Source organism: Danio rerio, chromosome 18 (genome assembly GCF_052040795.2).
Source record: "Danio rerio strain M-AB ecotype USA chromosome 18, GRCz13ab, whole genome shotgun sequence".
In the NCBI taxonomy this organism is placed as follows: domain Eukaryota; kingdom Metazoa; phylum Chordata; class Actinopteri; order Cypriniformes; family Danionidae; genus Danio; species Danio rerio.
Window position 1 is genome coordinate 12,656,625 of NC_141038.1, and position 20,549 is coordinate 12,677,173.

The 20,549-nt window shown below is 37.0% G+C and overlaps 1 protein-coding gene across 4 annotated transcripts in view; it reads right to left on the reverse strand.

The window, feature by feature from the left end:
* Positions 1-20,549, reverse strand: part of tspan9a (tetraspanin 9a) — a 390,559-nt gene that overhangs the window by 294,340 nt on the left and 75,670 nt on the right. For 2 of the 4 annotated variants that reach the window (XM_087293025.1, XM_087293028.1), the window contains exon 2: positions 4,790-4,867. The exons of 1 other annotated variant lie outside the window; for it this stretch is intronic. The gene's annotated coding sequence lies outside the window, so the exon portion shown is untranslated. Of the gene's footprint in view, positions 1-4,744; positions 4,868-20,549 lie in introns of all 4 variants that reach the window. One more of the 4 variants, XM_087293027.1, reaches the window with a different exon arrangement.

Genomic DNA, 20,549 nt, shown 5'->3' on the forward strand with positions numbered 1-20,549 from the left:
AAGTCCATTTGCCTTGATCCTTCCATGCTGTTTCATCAGCAACAAGATCAACAGAATATCAGGCAAGTGGCCATACCTTTTTATTAATAATATCTGTGTAAACTATATACATTTATTTATATGTTTTAGGCAATAAGTGATATAGGCTGACATCTTGATGTGAATTTTTAAGAGCCCGATTACAAAAAAAAAATAATAATTTAACAAATACAGTGGAAACACCAACAGATTTATTTTCATTTGAGTTAGTCCCTTATTTATCAGGGGTTACCACAGTGGAACCACCAACTATTCCAGCATATGTTTTGCACAGCGGATGCCCCTCCAGCCACAACCTAGTACTGGAAAACACTTATACACTCTCCCATTCACACAGTATGGTCAACTTAGTTCATCAATACACCTAGCGCATGTATTTGGATTGTGGGGAAACTGGAGTATCTGGAGGAAACATACACCAACACGAGGAGAACACAGAAATGCCAACTGGTCTAGCTGGGACTTGATCAAACGACTTTCTTGCTGCAAAGTGACAGTGCTAACCACTGTGGCACCCCCCATAATTATAAACAAATTGCAATTTTTGAGTTTATTTTCTGTCTTAAAGAAATAGTTCACCTTAGATCCAATATAACCCCATCGTTTACTCACCATCAAGCTATCCTTTGTGTATTTGACTTTCTTCTGTCAGATGAACACAATCAAAGTAGTTGTTATCCTGGCATATAATGATTTGAGGTAGTGGATTTACTTTTTGTTGTCAAACTAAACCAATTTCTGCCAGGGGGTTACACGTGAATTATGAATTGGATCAATATGGATCAATATTCATTCATTTTCCAAGGCAGGGTCCCAAGGGAAGCAGTCTTAAGAGAGAACCCTAGACTGCCCTCTTTCCAGACACTTCCTCCAGCTCGTTCCCAGGCCAGTTGAGAGACATAGTCTCTACAGCATGTCCTGGGTATTCCCCGAGGCCTCCTCCCTTTGGGACATCCCTGGAACTCCCTCCTAGGTAGTCATCCAGGAGGCATCTGAATCAGATGCCCGAGCCACCTCAGCTGACTTCTTTCAAAAGAGCAGTGGTTCTACTCTGACCTCCTCCCGGAGGAGGAGCTCCTCATCCTATCTATAAGGGTGCACCCTATAAGGTTCCACCCTGCGAAGGAAACTTATTTCGGCCACTTGTGTCTGAGATCTTGTTCTTTTGGTCATGATCCAAACCTCATGACCATAGGTGAGATTAGGGATGTAGATTGACCAGTAATTCAAAACCTTTGCCACAATTCTTTACCACAACCGACCAATACATCGACTACATTACTGCTGCCACAGCACCGATCCACCTGTCAATCTCATGTTCCATCCTTCCACCACACATGAACTAAACTACTTGAACTCCTCCATCTGGGGGAAGGGCTTTCCTCCAACCTAGAGATGGCAAACCATCTCTTTAATGGTGGAGCACCATGGCCTAGGACTTGGAGGTGTTGATTAATATGTTTTTGTAGCAAAAATGTTTCTAGTTTTCGAATTATAAACTAAAATAACTGACTAATGTGGGTTATGCAAGACTGAGGTATACAACATCGAATGATGCTCCAGTAATAGACGCAGTAATAGTCTTCAGAAACCACTTTCCACACAGTTTGTTTATTGCAGATAAAGACGATAAGCAAGAAATCTTATGTTACTGTATAAGGTTATACAGTATATTACTCTTATAATACCACAAAAATGTGTCTACACATCCTATTTCGAACAAAAATTGTTAATTACTGATAAAATTTTAAACTATTCCAATGGTGTTTATCTGATAGAAGTTTTTTGCTGCCCTGTCTTGTCTTTTACTTTTCCAGTCCTATCCCGTGTCCTGACTTCCCTGGCCTGCTCTTCTAAAGTTTACACTGCTTACTCTCAGTATCTACCTCTGGTTTTGTTCACTGTTACTCTTACAACTGGCTGGCTGTTGATTCGGTGCCTCCTGTCCTTACCACCATGCTATTGTCCCTACTTATTGGATCCTGTCATCCCCTTGTCTGTCTACTTGTGCTAAATTCCATCAATATACACTTTTGTTTGATTCTTTGCTACATTGGGTCTGCTTTCTTGCAATCAACCATGACAGAGGATGGCTTGAGGGTGGGTAAATATATTTCTTTAAGGGTAGTATTCATTTTTAGGCAAACTATTGCTTTAAAGCAAGGGTGTCCAAACTTGGTCCTGATGGGCTAGTGTCCTGTATAATTTAGCTCCAACTTCCTGCAACACACCTCCCTGGAAGTTACTAGTATACCTAGAAAGAGCTGGTTCAGGTGTGTTTTAACTGAGGTTGAAACAAAAATATGCAGGACACTGCCCCTTAAGGACCGAGTTTGGACACTCCTGCTTCAACTTGTCTGCAAATGATACTGATATGGCTGTCAATTGATCGTGCAATACAAAAATATTCTTGACTGAAATATTTATTAACTACTAAAATATAAGTGACAACACTATGATTATTATAGTTAAAATATGAAAGTCATATATCTTTCCAAGGCACTCATTATATTACGATATTAGTCCATGTCCAAAAAAGCATGGTATTAAGTAGAGAATTTTACTCTTCTGCTAGAACAGCACCCAATTAGTCACTTTTAAACCACTACACCACCCAATCCAGCATAACACAACATGTTCAGTCTACATACACACTTACTGGCAACACTATCTCAACACTTACAGGCGCACAACACATAAATGTATCCCTAGCTGTGCTGACGCCGGCCGGTCCAGCTCCCCTTTGATCTATTGCTGCAGGTTATCCGGCCTCACACTAATTTTAGCCGGCCTGTTTGGCTACACTAACCTTGATGTGCCAGCCTTCAGGCGGTTAAGAGAACAACTAGAGCACCTTTACAGACACAGGCACACATACACTTGCTTTGCATTTAAGGAGCTCCAGAGAGAGTGAGAGGTCCTATTAGATCACATGCACTATTTTTACAAAGCACACCGCTTGCAGAAGCACTATGTCGTCAAATATCAGAGCATGAGTCTCATATGAGGCTCAATCGAGAGGCGTAGGACTATCTATAGAGGATCGGGCTATTCATAGAGCTCAGGGAGGCAGCAAAAGATGATTTAGGATACGTTTGAGAATCTCTATAAATCATGTCAGCATTATGTGGTAGTATGGGAAGACATCGTTTTATAGATTTCAACGCTAATCAGAGAATAATGTGATTTATGATGCTTTGGGGCCAATCTGCGATACCCCTTGAATCGGAATGGATGCTTATAATTCATGGAAAACTCTGAAAGGAAAACTCCACTTTTCTTGGAAATAGGCTTATTTTGCAAGTCTCCTAGAGCTAAATTGTTGAGCTTTAACATTTTTGAATCCTTCCAGCCAAACTCTTGAGTCTGGCAAGAGCCTTTTTAGCTTAGTTAAGCAAAAATTGTTGAATCGAAATAGACCATTAGCATTTCTCCCATATTTTCAAAAAATATTTTAGATAATATTAATATTTTAAGCTTGACTATACTGTAGTAACATTGTTTACTCAGATAAAAAGTTGCTAGTTTCTAGGTGAATACTACTAGGAAAGTAGGGTTGTCATGACACTGGAATTTGGTGCCAATCGATACTGGAGCATTTTAAAGCCACGATTCATCCCTCCTTTGACAGCTTAAAGACAAACCAACTGATCGACATGACTTTGAATGCTCCAGTGTCCCTGTATCTGTTTTTACACTCAGTAAACAGAAGTGAGTTTGGTGAACTGATGACCTTCCCGGCCAAGCAGAGTCGTTTCTGTTGAGCATGTGAACACAATGGCAAATCAGTGTTTAAGAACATGCTCAGCGGAACTCAAACTTTCATGGTAAATGAACAAGTTTGAAATTTCAGTAGCGATTGGTACTGAATTCCAGTATCATGACAACCCTATTAGGAACTAAACTTTCATTAATAATCAAGGACATTTAGCTTCAAAGATGTTAAAGCTTAACTTTATGGGAGTTGTAAAATGAGCTTAATCAGCATATGTCATCTTAAGATTGTTAAAGTTCTTACTAGAGAAAGTCGGTTCACTTGATTATGCCCATAGGCAAAATATCAGTAAAACTCTGAACACAATGATATCATAGATTTTCTTCTTACAATAAAAGCAAGCTAAGAAAATGTCAAGGCCCAGGGCTGAAGGTCAAACTAACACATATGTACATTTATTAATTTTACTTCGGCTTAGTCCTTTATTTATCAGAGGTAACCACAGCGAAAGGAACCGCCAACTATTCCAGCATATGTTTTACACAGCGGATGCCCTTCTGGCCACAACCCAGTAATGAGAAATACCCTTACACTCTGACTTTCACACACAATCGTATACTAAGGGTTATTTATGTTTACCCAATTCATTTATGTTTTGTTTACCCAGTTCCCCTGATATCGTTGAACTTTGGGGGGAAATGGAGCACCCAGAGGAAACCCACACAAACATAAAGAGGACATACAAACGCCATACAGAAATGTCAACTGGCCCAGCCGGGACTCAAAACAGCAATCTTCTTGCTGTGAGGCAAAAGTACTAATCACTGAACCACCGTGCCGCCCCATATACTGTATACATTCTATTTAAAAAAAAACAAAACTAATCTTTAACAGAAAGCTGGCATTTCATTGCATTTTGTACATACTGATTTCAATCTTTTTTGTTTCTACAGATGGTCAATCTCGTTTTTTAATCATAACAAGTCATACTGAACAAAGAAACAGGTGTTATGCTTATGGAAATGGTTGTCTTACCTCTTCAGTTCACCACAATTCACGGATGGCTGTTGTCTATCCAAGAAAAAAAGAAGGCAATTTCAAGAAAGCAGGTTCCTGAAAAACGAAACAAAATCATTGCTATAAATAATGAATGCACTATAAAATAGAGGGGAAAATATGTTTTTAGGAAACAGTTCACCACAGAATGAAAAGTGACTAACATTTTACTCATCAAGTAGTTCAAGACCTCTTTGAATTATTTTTTTCTTCCATTGAATACAAAAGAAGATGTTTTAGAAAAAATTGTTGGTATAAAGTCGTAATTGACTGGCCGGCTTGGAAACAAAATACTGTAAAAGTCAAAAGCTACTGGTAACTTTCTTCAAAAAATCTTCTTTTGTGTTGAAGAGAACAAAGTAATTGACATATCTTTGGAAAAAAGTGGAAGGTTAGAAATTCATTACTTTTTTTGTGGGCTGAACCATCCTTTCAAGCAAAAAAATAAAATAAAATACAATAAAATAAACAAATATACAAAAAAATAGATAACAGCACAAGATACAAATCAAAATATACTGTTCACTGGTATACACTTCATTAAAAGTCCCTGACAGCGTTATGCATAATTCATAGGTGCACGTTTTTGAAAATCAAAAATTTTCTTTTATAATGCTCATAGCCAAAGTCATGTGCAGAGGGAACATACTAATAAGCAGCAACCAATATCTTAACAATATAGTACAAAAAATTCTGATTTGTCAAAATAACTGATGCATTTTATGTCTGCAAGTGATGTGGATAGCTTCTCTAGTAGTTTGAAATCATTTATATTTTGTTATCATTATTATTTTCCACCATGCTTTTAGCTTTATTATTAATACACTATGTTCATTTTGCAGTTTTATTATAATTAATTTACATTTTTTAAACAAACTAGTAAAAGTAACATTGTATTTATTTTAGAGGCACATCTGTGGAACCAGATGGCTAAACATTAGCTCAAACAGCTACAAACAAAAGTCTAAAAATTGTATCTGTTTGCACCTGACAACTTCGTTCCATGGGTAATAAATACATACAATTTCAAAATAAAGGTCTTTATTCAAAATATGTATATATGAATATTCAAATTATTAAAATAGTTCACTTAATATATATATATATATATATATATATATATATATATATATATATATATATATATATATATATATATATATATATATATATATATATATATATATATATATATATATATATCCTTAAACAAATAAAGAGACTCTGTTCACAAATATTTAAAATTTAAAGCAAATACTTAAACATACACAAATAATAATTCACACAAACCTATTAATATTCAATCAATTAAATGAGTCCACTTAGCCTAAAAAATAAAACAGAATTAAAAATATCTGAAATTGTCAAAATTACAAATGAATCAAACATTTTAAAATGGTGAAACATCCTGACAAAAATCCATATATTTCCCTTGCACAAAATCAGAGTTTCTGTTCACAAATATTAACAATTTTAAGCAAATACTCAAACAAACACAAATAATAATTCACAACACACACCTAATTATATTCCAAATATTAAAGTATGAGTTTTGAGTTTGAGCTTGCAAAATTGGCGTAAACCGATGCGACAGCCCAGCCAAAAATCTATGTTTCCTTACACAAAAATAAGATTCCTTGTTTTGATCTTCAATTGTTCTCACACAGCCATGTGATGCTATTTCGTAAGTCAGAGTTCACCAAGCTTGAACTTTTCAATGCACCAAACTGTGAAACTTGTCGCACAAGCTTCTGTTTCCAGTGTCACATTCGCATGCGTATGAATAGAAGTCTATGGGGTGAAAAGTGCAGTGTGACCACAGCTTTAGTCTAAAAAATTAAACAGACTTAAAAAATAGCTCCAACAACTTAAAAAAGTGAAAAATCAAGTCCAAATTCTATATATTTCCCTTACACGCACACAGATTAAAATGTTAACTTAAAATGTTATGCATCAACTGCATACATACATGGCCTATGTGCATGGCCAATACTGATATGGACTGGAATATGGTTTATTGCCTGAGTTATGGTTAGCAGAGACCAAGACGAGTATGTGTGAATTCAGGAGTAAACAATCAATCTCTCACACACATTCAGCGGAGGATTAATTTGCAGGCTATGGGATACAGTCAGCGAGTGCAATAAAGCAGCTGTGGCAGTGTTGAGTGAATGATAGTTCTCTATAACGCGGCTAAGATGAGGGCTGCGGAGGATGTGTCTACAAGTAGATTTAAAGCCCCAATCTCACGCATACATACACGAACAGCTTGGGCCACCAGTCTCCAGTTGGGGAATGAGTTACAACAGCGCCACCTCAGCCTTCCATTTCCCTCCTAAAATGAAAAACGCTATCTCTGCTTTCCCCCCATCACTTACTGTAGAACGACTCCATCCAGAAGGGCCACAATTGCAGCTGTGGGCTGCTAAAGATGACCTAAATGTTGCCTAATCATTTTGACTCTCCATGCAGTAGATTGACATTCCCAATCCATTTCAGAGCAAGGGCCAGATCATTCTTTGAATTCAGTCTTTCATTTGTATGACCATAAGCTGCAGTTCCATCCACATCAAATCTCTTTGGACACCTCAGTCTTGTTATAAAGCTGAAAAAGTTTAATTTTCAAGTCATCGCTCATCTTCTGGGGAGAATCTGACATGAGCATAGTGGTAAAAATTTAACCACCTCCAGGGTTTGAAACCTTTTTATTCACCAGACAATTTGGCTACTTGGTGGACCACATAGGCATCTGCAAACAGTATATTTAGTAGAAAAATAAGAAAGTTTACTGGTTTATTTACTTGATTTATTCAGCTTTGAAACAGTTTCGTTTGATTTGTTCTGCAAATGTTTGGTAAAATGTCTTCAAAATTTCTGAGATAAATTGTCATACAGCTTTTCATTTGACAGAAAATAACAATTGTTCATGACAAAGTGTAAGAATGAGAAGTTGTTATGGGATGGACGCTGACAATGGAGTTGTGGATGCAAATGCAGGTTTCTTCAAGAGAGTTGTTATTTAAAGAGCCCATATTATACATGAAATAGGGTCATATCTTGGTTGTCAGGGTCTTCAACAACAGCCTAATATGCATGCAAGGTCAAAAAACACTTTCATGGTCTTATAATCTGCATTTATTTTTACCTAATTATCCCAGCGACTCCCGTGTGAATCGTCCAGTGATTCATTTGTTCCCAAACCCCTCCTTAGCGCGAAGCTAATCTGCGCTGATTGGACCAACGACAGTCTGTTGCGATTGGTCGACTGCCTTCATTCGAAGAGTGAAATGCCCAATAGCTAATCAGCAATATAAAAAGTAATCACAGTTCATACACGCTCGATAGTGTAGGCGTGGATTTTAGCTGCCACACACACACAAAAACACACACACACCTCCGGACGACAACGCTCCCGCTTCTGCCCACACCCGCCAGGTTTTAGCCTGAGAACCCGCCCCGTTTTCTGCCCGCTGCGCCCGATCCCGCTAAAGAGCGGGGGAGAACACAACCAAAAATCACCCAGCTATACAGTCCAGACAGCCAAGCTGTCTGTATAAACACACACACAGCACCAAGCACACAAATCTCCCTCTCTATCTCATACGCGCGCGTGCGCACTAACACACAAGCACCAAGCAGACACATCTTTCTCATTCGCATAGCAATATCCGTGATATTGCTAGACAGCCCGCTCCCGTCCCAAATTAAACCCGTTACCGACCGCTCCCGCGATTTATTCGGAAATTTATTCCCGCGCCGCAGAAATCTGGCGCGGGGACAGCCGCGGGAATGCAGACCTCTACCACGGAGCTCCATAAACAAAGCAGCACGCGTCGCGTTTTTAACGTGACTTTGCACGCGATAAGAGAATATAGCCAGTTAACCTGAAACAGTACACGCGGTTAAAAGTAACAAATCACAACTAAATACATTTGCAAGCTAGAGTAAACGAGGCAACAACTTTAATCGCAAGTACTTACACTTGAGAAATGGAAGAAACCCATCCTGACGTCCATCAGTAAGTTACTCTTTACTGATCCTTCCTTTAACAAACGCAGATGAAGTATTCTTTGTAGCATGTAGCTTCCAGAAGTTTTCAGTAGTTTCCAACTGCTTGGTTATAATGCTGAGGTTTCATCTTTGGGTAGAGACTCGATATAATATCCATCTGCAGTGTGACTTCAAACGACCGGAATGTTTGTGTGCGTGTGTTTGTGGGTGTGTGTGTGACTGGGTTTCTGCGTCAGAGGGTGGGGCCTCAGGTTTGAAATCTCCCGGGTTTGCACGTGCACGTGAATAACTTGGTTTCGTTCGTACGTCATGGCGAAACACCTAATGACTCGGTATCAAGGCGACTCGTTTGAAGCACTATGAGTCGACTCTTTTATAGATGAATCAACCGTTTTAAACACTGTATTCTTACAGATTTAAGCCTTAGCTGGATACTTCACTTCACTTAGAGCTGTGTTACACACTACATGGAGGGGAATTTTCAAAAACCCATAATATGGGCTCTTTAACAATGTCATAAAGTTGCATAAAGTAAAGATGACGGTCATATAAACATGCAGCTACACGATGCCTCAACATTTTTAGTGTCTGTAAGGTAATATCAAAATGAAAATAGACAGTTCCTTATATTATGTTTTCATTTTATTGTTAAGATGGTGAAACAACGTAGCCAGGGTGTTGTGAATGAAGTTATAAAGTACACTGCTTCCTTGAAGATTTACCCAAGGTGTCCTCTGGAGTTTGTTTTCCATATCAAACTTGCAAAGTCTGAACTTACAAGAAGAGAATGCAGGACTGGAATGTGTGTAGGCTACTTAATAATGAGGGAAAAGCCCCAATCAGATAGGCGTATGTCTGCAGCCATGCTTCCATATTCAGATGTCTCCGTTTTCCCCCATCCACACTGAGACGGAGCAGCAGTGTTTTCAAATGAAAAAGGTGTCTTCAGCGTTTACAAAACTCTCTGTTTTCGGCGCTTGAAAACTCAGGGGTAGTGTGGACGGATGGTATAACCATAGAAAAACTCATGTGTTTTAAAACAAAAACATATTTGTGTAAACTGGGCCCGTGTGTTTGCATTTAGTGGAAAACAGGAACCAGTGTGTGCGAGGTGCATGATGGATAAAGTGATTCAAAAAACCCAGGACACGTGACTAAAGTGATTCAAAGCATCAGTCTTTTCAGAAGCATTACCTTGGAGACCTGCCAAATCCAAGTAGGCATCGCTGCAGCCCGAAGACCTCCTAGTCAGAGAAATTACACTGAACATAGGTTGTGTGACCTCTAGTTGGGAGTAGGCATGGGCTGGTATAAGATTCTGACGGTATGTTAACTTTGGATAAAAATATCACGGTTTTACGGTATCATGGTATTGTGATTAATGCTCTAAAATATGCTCTTTTTAAATGTCTGGGTAAAAAAATAAATACATTTTACATCTTTGAAAACAATGTATTTTATTTCTTGAAAGATTTATAAAATATTGGAGCAGTAAACATGTCAGGCTAAATAATTCAAATGAATCATTGACTTCTACTATCTTCATTAGTTTCAAAAACATTTCTTTACAATTTAAAATGACATCTTTGGATATCTTTTCTACTAAAGACATTGTTATCCTAGTAAAAAAAAAAAAAAAATCTTACACATACCTTAGGAACAGTATTACAGAAAACTTTTGCGGTTTTAAAACCATGACTTATCCAAACCGCAGTTTACCTTGAAAATGGTTATCATCCCATGCCAAGGTGAAAGGGACTTAAACCACAAGTAGGTTTGATTTAGATGGTGTAGGTGGAGAAGAAATAATAAAACACATCAGGTTACTGTGAGGTTGGGTTTAGGGTTGGGCTAGGTTTAGACGTTAATAAAAAACAACAGGTTAGTGTGAAGTTGGCTTTAGGGTTGGGGTAGGTAGACATTACAAAAATAAAAACTCCAGGGTTGTACAGCCCACTTAGTGGACCGTGATTGGACCTGTCAGTCAAATGTAGATTCGCCAGGTCTCGAATCGCTTCTGAAATGATCAATGCTTTGAATCGCTCTAATCATGTGACCTGGTGGTCACATGTCAGGTGACCTGGGTGTTTCGGATCATGCTTCGGTGCAGTGTTTCAAAACACTTGCACTTTGGGATCTCAACACTGTCGAAATTTAAGTTTCACTTCAGCCATCCCTAGTAAATACCTTAAATATATGGTGTAGTTTTTTTTTTCATCGTTATTTTGGACTTTCACCTTTTTGCTGGATTTTTTTTCACTTTGTGCCAAATAAATCACTCTTCACCTTCATCAGGGGCTTCTCTATCCCCTTTGCCTCACCATTCACCGGTTCAATCCTTACAGTTCAGAATAACAAATGTTTTGTTCATCTGTAATTGAGACTGAAAATCAGGGTTATTCCACCAGAATAATTATGTTATTATTTAATAATTGCTATTATTTAATGCAAAAAATAATTATTTAAATGACGGAAATTTATGTTGTATTTAAAAGAAAGTCCACATGTAGTTCTTACAGAATAAATCAATTAGTTGTTTGTCTTGAAGTAAGGCAGAAATGCCCTGGTGAAGCACGATTCAGAACAACTCTGCAAAAATACAATGACTCATGAATACAGTATGTTATGTGCATTAAATCTGCACAGATTTCATAATCTTAAAACTTAAATCAGCTAATTAAGTGAACATAATTAGTCAAATGTAACCTACCAAACTGTCTAGTGATTTGACATTGCCATAGATAATTTCTACCTGCGGTTGGCAGGTGTTAATTGTAAACCCTAAGCCTCCTTTGTATTTGCACAGGGGGAAAGACTTTTTCATTAGGGAAACATGAGAAAATAGTCTCCTCATGCTTTGGTTGAGTGAAATTTCCTCAATTAGATCTGAGAGAAAAACATGCAATCAGTAAAACTGGTTTTCAAGTTACATGAACACTGAAAAGTAAGGGTTACAACGTTAAAACAAAACTAAGTAAACAACACAATTAGAGCCATTGAAATTCCCCTTGTTGTACCATCATACGTAATACTAAGAGAAGCCAGGTAAACAAGTCTCAATCAGTGCTAATCCAAGGACAACATACAGGAATGTCATTACTCACTTGCAATGTTATTCCAACCATCTGCCAAACTCCAGAAGTGGACTGTCTCCCAGAGGCCCAAAGACAACTGGACATCTTTAAAAATTCAAAGCACTGACTCATTACTTGCTGCATGGGAGTGAAAGGCTGCGATTCTCTGTTAACTCTAACCTCTCATCATCGAGATGAGCTTCAACCTTGCAAGATTACAACCTCAAGGGGTAAATATGAAATAGCGACTGATGTGACCTTTTCAGAATGAACTGAGATGATTCTTTCACGAGAAGAGAAAGAGAAAATAATTAAAATGTATAAGGTTTGATTTTGTGTGCTTATTTGAAGCAGTGCTTCAGTTATAATGGGGGGACAACAGCATGTTAAAGATGCAGTCCGTCAAAGTATAGAAGGCCGCTCCAGGACGATTCTCAAGGGGATGTGCATCTGCTTCAAAAAATCCAAAACGAATGGAAACTGAAGCAGAGTGTGCTCATGAGCCGAAGTAAAGCTGGCTTAGCACATCTGTAAGTGATATGCACCGCGCTCTATTGATGTGAATGACTAAGACTCATTGATTATGCTGTGAAAAGCTCCTTAAGCAAGGCACAGATTTACAGGGAATCCATGCAAACAATGCAGATCTTGATGGGGCCTTGATAGGGCGTCAAGTTTGCACACGTGCAAATGACTGATCACAAATGTACTAGGCTGCAACATTCGAAAAGAAGTGTGACATTGCTATATATATATATATATATATATATATATATATATATATATATATATATAAATATATATATATATATATATATATATATATATATATATATATATATATATATATATATATATATATATATATATATATATGACTTAAACAAATGACTTAAACAGCTGATTTAAAAAAAAAAAGAATTAGTCATTTTAAACTGATTGGTATGATTTTATTGATGGGGTCGGACTCCTGTCTTCGAATTAATCACAGCGAGCATCAACATTTATCCTTTATCTCATTATTCTTTTTCTCATTACTTTATTAATATTATTATTTCAATCAGCATTTAATCTTTGAAATGATTTTGACTAATGAATAAAGTTAACACATTGCCTAATTTAGGAAGTGTCTTTGTTCCTCTCTTTCTCTGTCATAACACTGTTTTCAGGAGCCACCAAACCAGCTCAAAAGTCATTGAGACCTCTTGAGTAGAACTGCAGGGCCTAATGACTGTAAACAACGGTTCTTATTGCTATTACTATGTGTCAATGCTATTATCTGCCATTTTATGTCTTAATTCTGTTTAAAGTGATTTCTTTTTTATGCAAGATAGACTTTGTGTGTATAAGAAAAAAGCAACCTGAATGCTGTTGAAACCAGTTTTGAACTAGTTTGATTAGACAGCTGAGAGTATGAAAAAAAACACCTTGGGTTTTTAAAACAGATTGTACTCTTGCTTGTATATATGCATCCGAGGAGTCAGCTCCACAGGTCTGAGATCAGCTCTATCTGACCCAAGCCTCATGCCGCCATCCCTCTCTGGACTCAAACACGACCCGGTATCGACGTATCTATTTAGAATTGTCTATCTTTGCTTTAACCTATCGAAACGTTTTACCTGATTCAACACCGTTTCTGGTTTTGTGTAAAGAGTGTAATTGCTGTGTTGTTGTTCAGTTATGATGAACACAGATTGCATAATTATATTTTATTTATAGATAAAGGTCTATGGTTCTATATATAAATACTCAATCCTGCTGGAGTTTATAGCTGTTTCACTTTACTTCTGGATGCATTAATGGCGTTCTGTAGTTCTATTGGAGACATAAATATTTCTAGCAAATCTAATAAATGTTGGAGACATACTTGTTACATAAATGCACTAAATGACACTTCAGAAGCGTTTATTAGAGAGCGCACAAGAAGATCTGCACTTGAGCAGCGTATATTTGAGAGGACGTGCAAGACGTTTTGTACACGAACAGAGGAAATCGGTGCGCAAGAACTTTTGTATTGCCCGTAAATGAGATCTCGACTTGCAACACTGTGCTCACAACATTTCTCCATTTTTCATTAAAATAACGTCGTAAGTAGTTGGTATAGTTGGTAGATTTGTGTAAAAGACCTGCAGCAACAGCTGGAAAAATCCTAGAGGAAACTGAAGATGGAGGACAGACTAGTGCACTTCTTTTTTTCTTGTCAACATAAAAGGCAGTGAGGTGCGCCTCAGGTTTTTGGAATGGAAAAGCGCATTTGCTGTGATTGAGCCCTTAATGTTAATGTTGTCTTAAATGATGCTAAACACACACAAATGTGTTAAAAAAATAAAAATAATCCAGGGTGTCTTGACCCTTTAATAAAAAATAAATTATTGTTGCAAAGCATTTTTGATTTTGGTTTTGACCACATACAACCAGAATTTGTGAATTTGTGGCCCCAAATTTTATTTTTGGTGCATCCCTAACAACAAAAGATAAAAATAGGTAAATAGTTCTTAATGGTTTTCTGGAAAGTCTAACAGTATTCAAGTACGAAAATTCCTCATGTGTAAAATAATACAGTATAGTCTTCACTGTACAAATAATTTATTTAACAAATCTTCTATAATTTATTGTATATAATTATCTAATAATTTCAATTGTATTTAAAAAAAATAAGCAAACACAATTACTTGTGCCCTAATGCTTTAAACTCACTTGAAATTCTTATACAGTCAAAGCTTTTAAAACACATGCAAATGACAACCTCAAATTGCTTGCATTTGAACAGGTGCCTAGTCAACTACAACTTCAACATTGCACATACTGAATTTTTACTATTGCGGATGTGCACATTTGCCATATCAATGCTGAAACAATATATTGTGCAGCCCTAGAATGCACTGTACACTTTTCTGGCGACAAACGCAAGGTCAACAGCTGTTCGCATCAGTCCATCCACTTGCATGCAGAACAGACACATACAAGTACACAGAGTCAATAAACTGACGCGCTCACGTGTGCGCGCTCTCATCCATCAGTGCCATGCCACAATCTAGCTTACTATATAGAGTCCCTGAGGTAGTTTCTCCTAGTAATCCTGCTCCATAGGGAAGGCCACTGGACCTAAATCCCAAACAGCTGCAGTCGTTCTCTCTGCTCAGGATGCTTAAAACTTTCTCCTCCTCGTTCTTCACGCAGGAACAGACTGAAGGACACAAACTCAAGGAATGACGAAATGCAAAGGAATGTTTGATGAGAAATTCAATTGTAACTCCAAGATCTTTGTTTGAAAGATTTGAAAGGAATAATGAATGCGAAATGATGCAACACTTTTCTTTAAAATAAATAGATAAATAGATGAGAGAAAAAAGAAAATCAGGTTAGACTGCAACCTTCAAATTCAGAGCTAACCAGTAGTTTGTAGGCTACCCATGAAAGTCTAGCCGAGTCCTGTTTCATATGTACATACTAAATATGTATTATTGTATCACATAAACTGGGTAATAACTAGATACTATCCCTAAACATGCAACTGAACCTAACATTAACCAATGTAAAAACCATTTATAACCCAGTAATTTTCCTAAAGAGATAGTTCACCCAACAAATTGACCTATTTTAAACTCCTATTGAAGTTTTTTTTTTTTTTTTTTTTTTTTTTTAGGAGTAATGCCATAGTATTTATTTTTCTACTATGGAAGACAAGTGGTACAGGTCTATAACAATTTTTGAAATAACAGAAAATTAAAAAGCATAAGGTATGAGGCAATATAAATGAGAGTTAGGGGCCGATCACACCGAACGCTTTTACGTTAAAAACACAAGGTGCACCACACTGCCTTTTTTGCTGACAAGACTTAAAAAGCATGGCAAGCAAAGCACATAAGCATCGTGCAAAATTATTGTGACCGTTAGTAAATCATTAAAAAAATGGCACCTCTCAGTGCAAAAAAACACGTTCGGTGGGATCGGCCCATAAATAGTAAGCAAATTTTCATTTTGGGGTGAACTATCCATTTAAGTACACTGTATGTACATTTACGTATACAGACTGTATGGGCAATATAAAGGGATGGCCAAGAGTGTATTTTTAAGGCTTGGCTGTGTTTATAAGATGCAAAGCAATGTGTGCTCATGCTTCAACTGTAAAAATTCCTATTATTTTTTCATATATCTCACTTTGATTATATACAGCTACTCAGCTAACATGAAAACGACTGTCATATTTAATAGTTCCTCCAAAAGGCCCATCTTTACTAGGCTCTGATTTGTCAGCTAACATAATATGATGTGGATAGCGGATTGGCTCGATATAAACCAGGAAAAGCGTCACGCCTTTACAAGCAGGCGCATTTGCGCTGTGTAAACACTGCCATTCAGTGTAACCATTAGCAGTATCAGTTTATGCCTGAATCAGACAGAAAATGAAACAGAGGACACAGCTGAACCTGCTCTCTAAAAAAAAATCTGACAAGTGTCTTCAATATACATTCGGAATAAGCATGTTTAAGTAAAAAGAAACGTTCACATATCTTTTGTGAGTTTGTTATTTAAGATGTGGAATGCACGGAAAGAGGTCGCATTAAGCAACACTGCAGTGCTGGTGAAGATTGTGGGTGTTCACAGCGGTTTGACAAATAAATATGAATTTGTAGCTAAATTGTAAACGCTGCCAAACAGCATTTCCCATTGTTTACATCATCGTTTATGTCCTCGTTACAACATGCAATTAATGCTAGAAACTATGCATGAAATAGATTCATTTTAACAAATAAAAATACTTAAAGGTTGTGGCTCACAATCCACAGCTTCTTCTATTGTGGTTGGAGGAGTATTAGCCAAATCCAGCACTGATCTGGGAGAGATTCTAGATCCTCAAATACTTGCTATATGGTTTTATAATTCTCTGGAACTTAATTAAAATTAAATTGTAAACACTTTTCTCTCTTTGTGCTGTCTCCTTTGGAAGCTCAAATTTAGAAACAGAACAAGCTCTGTGGAAATAGCAGCATTTGGATGGCATTTTAGCTTCCTCTGCTATAACATTACAGCGCCACTGGCCACGCCCCTTCGCTGCGCAGGGTGTATGTGTGTGGTAAATGTGCGTAACCTGAAGAGTTGTGATCTCGTTAGCCGAGATGTATTTTTCGTAGTCCCAAAACTTTGTCTGCTGAGAAAATTTTAATTTTGGAGTGAATCTCCATTTCAGTACACTTTAAGTATATTTAAGTACACATACTGTATGGGGTGAACTATCCATATAAATACATACAAGTACACATGCTGTATGGGATGAACTATCCATTTAAATACATTATTAAATACATATAAGTACACATGCTGTATGGGATGAACTATCAATTTAAGTACACTGTAAGTACATTTAATACACATACTGTACATATTGTAATGTAGTCTAGACAAAGTCTATACTACTTGGTTAAATGTGTCAGTTGAAGAAACCATTTCTTATTATATCAAAAGGATTTTCTTTTGTGAGGTACAATATCACAGATTTTACTTCTCAAGCCTAACACAATCTATTCAAGGAAGTGGGCTCAATACAGGCCAACTACTGTTGCACTAGACGTGGGCCAGATATTGTAAAGTGATGAGTGATGGAAGACATGCGTTTGGCCGCATTGGGTGACTTGAAAATCAACTACTGTACTTCTTTACTACAACTTGGCACATTGTTGATTACATACAAGCAAAACATTAATAAATAATAATAAAGAAAAATAAGTTAAAAAGAACTGAATTCACTTGTGGTCATTTTTGCAACTTTAGGCACACTGTACAACTTGAAAACTGGCAAACTAATTTATATAAGCTACTTAAACTACAATAAATAAATGTAAGTAAATTAATAATGATGATGAAATAAAATAGAATTAAATTAAGTTAAATTTCCCTTTTTGCGTTTATTTTTTCTCCTCTTTTTTTGTTTTGTATTTTTTGTTATTGTTGTTTTTTCTTTTAAATTGAAAACAAAGATGTAAATATGACTGTGGTGTATTATATTGTCATATTTGTGTTACATCTCAATAAAAAGCAAAAACAATCATCTAAAATAGAAAAAAAATATATATTCAAATTTGATTGGTTGATATTTGGTTATACAATTATACTTTTAAAGTGGTACCTCAATGCACATTCAAGCTGTCTAAGCAGTAGTTATTATTAATTTGGGGTCGCCACAGCGGAATGAATCGGCCAATTATCCAGCCTATGTTTTTACACAGCGGGTGTCCTTCCAGCTGCAACCCATCACTGGGAAACCCATACACACTCATACACTACGGACAATTTAGCCTACCCAATTCAACTGTACCGCATGTCTTTGGACTGTGGGGGAAACCGGAGCACCCAGAGGAAACCGACACAAACGCAGGGAGAACATGCAAACTCTACACAGAAATGGCAACTGACCCAGCCAGGGATCGAACCAGCGACCTTCTTGTAGTGAGGCGACACCACTACCTACTACGCCACTGCATTGCCATTAGTATAAACAAATGAAAATAAAACACAACACAAATAAATGGTTGCTTTCTAGAAGCAGCGCACACGTAAGTTTGCTACAAGAATTCTGAGATCCTTGGTTAGATTATTCATTGCGTTGAAAAGTACTTCCACTGGATAACATTAAAAGTGATTTACTCAATGTTTTTGTTGCCAAAGATTTTGATTTCAGATTTGCGATGCAGTGGCGCAGTAGGTAGTGCTGTCGCCTCACAGCAAAAAGGTCGCTGGGTTGCTGGTTCGATCCTCTGCCTTGTTGGTGTTTCTGTGTGGAGTTTGCATGTTCTCCCTGCGCTCGTGTGGGTTTCCTCCAGGTGCTGCGGTTTCCCCCACAGTCCAAAGACATGCGGTACAAGTGTGTGTGTGTGTGTGTGTGAATGTGTGTGTGGATGTTTCCCAGTGATGGGTTAGGGCCGGAAGGGCATCCGCTGCGTAAAAATGTGCTGGATAAGTTGCCGGTTCATTCCGCTGTGGGGACCCTGGACTAGTAAAGGGACTAATCTGACCACAAAATAAATGAATGAATAATTGAATGAATGAATGAATGAATGAATGAATGAATGAATGAATGAATGAATGAATTAATTAATTAATTAATTAATTAATTAATTAATTAACGATTTCAGATTTTTTAACAGTTGTCTATTTTCTAAAGTTTGTCCTATATCCTCACAAAGTATACATTAATGAAAATATGAAGAGCTCAGAATAAATTAATCTGAAATTTTTATTGGAAATTAATTTTTTTTCTCAACTTCCCTTGTTTATGTTGAGATATTTCACTTTAAAGACCAGGAAAAAGACTTATTCTTTGTCAAAAAAAATGTTAGTGAACATACACACAGGAGCCAGAATAAAACGCTCAGTTTAGAGGAAAATTTTAGATGGCATTTAGAGGTTTTTGCATCGGACCTCTTCATATATTTATTCAGCTGGTGAGGTATGAATCTAAGTTTCATAAAATTGACTGATGGTAGGTGTGTTTAAATATTTAATACAGATTTGAAAAAAAAATCTATTAATTTCATTGACAAAATGAATGGGATTTTGACTTGAGCAAACCCAACTGTTGCACTCTATTAGCTCAGTGCTGTTACTTTATTGGCCAAAATCCTATTATATGGTGAAAAATGCATGCTGTTTGTTATTTCCAGGGTCAGATGCTAAGCTGCGAGCTTATTTTGCCAAGAACTAAATGTAAATCACTGGACAGTTCTGGCATCGTAAAGAATATGATAATAAGATGCGCATTAATCACTGAGTTTTATAACCCAGAATTTAGTTAAAATGACACATGGCCATGCATATGCCCTGCCATATGTTAATAAACCGTTTTTTCCCAATCCTCATCCCGCTCTCCACATCTCTGCCTGAAACACAACAGCAACAAGAGCCCATGCCAAAGGTGACTATCTGCTTTGTGTCCTAATTATAAAGCAGAAGGGGAAGACAAGGACCGCCTGCCCTCTTACGCCCACCCTACGCACACCGGGCTAGTCTTAATAAAGATTAGCTTCTGATAAGCCTCTGTTGCTGTGGGTATGTTGAGGATGCCATCTAGCCTGTGACAATAAAAAGCTAATCACAGATAATCACCTTGCTGCAGGCAGGCAGCGCCTATATCTCTGCTTTCCCTGAACTATTGAGTTTCTGGCGTTCAGGAGAGGCTTTTCAATCAGCCCACCATCTGCTGCTCAGGTGCTTGTGAGCCGCGCTTTATTTTGACTGTTTGCCGCAAAACAACACTTTTACAAAGGAGTCACATTAGTAATTGCCAAAAGACATGGGACGGTGTTTGCGTAAACAAAGGGTTTGTTTGTCTGGATTTCCTTCTTCAAGAGATGTATACTTTTCTTCAGGGTGTAGAATCGAACACAATACAAAAGAAGAAAAACCATAGAAAAATCAATAAGATGTTTTGAGGAGTTTTTTTTTTTTTTTTTTGGGGTGCATTCAGCTGTATACTTAAAGTGTCTTCCTTGCCTCTTTTGTTTACTTTCTCTTGTTTTATTTCTTCACTCTCTCCTTCAAAATAAAATAGTAAAATAAAATAAAATCTAGTAAAATCTTAATAAAATAAAATTTAATAAAATAAAATCTTAATAAAATTAATAAATAAAATGAATTAATTAATAAAATAAAAAGAT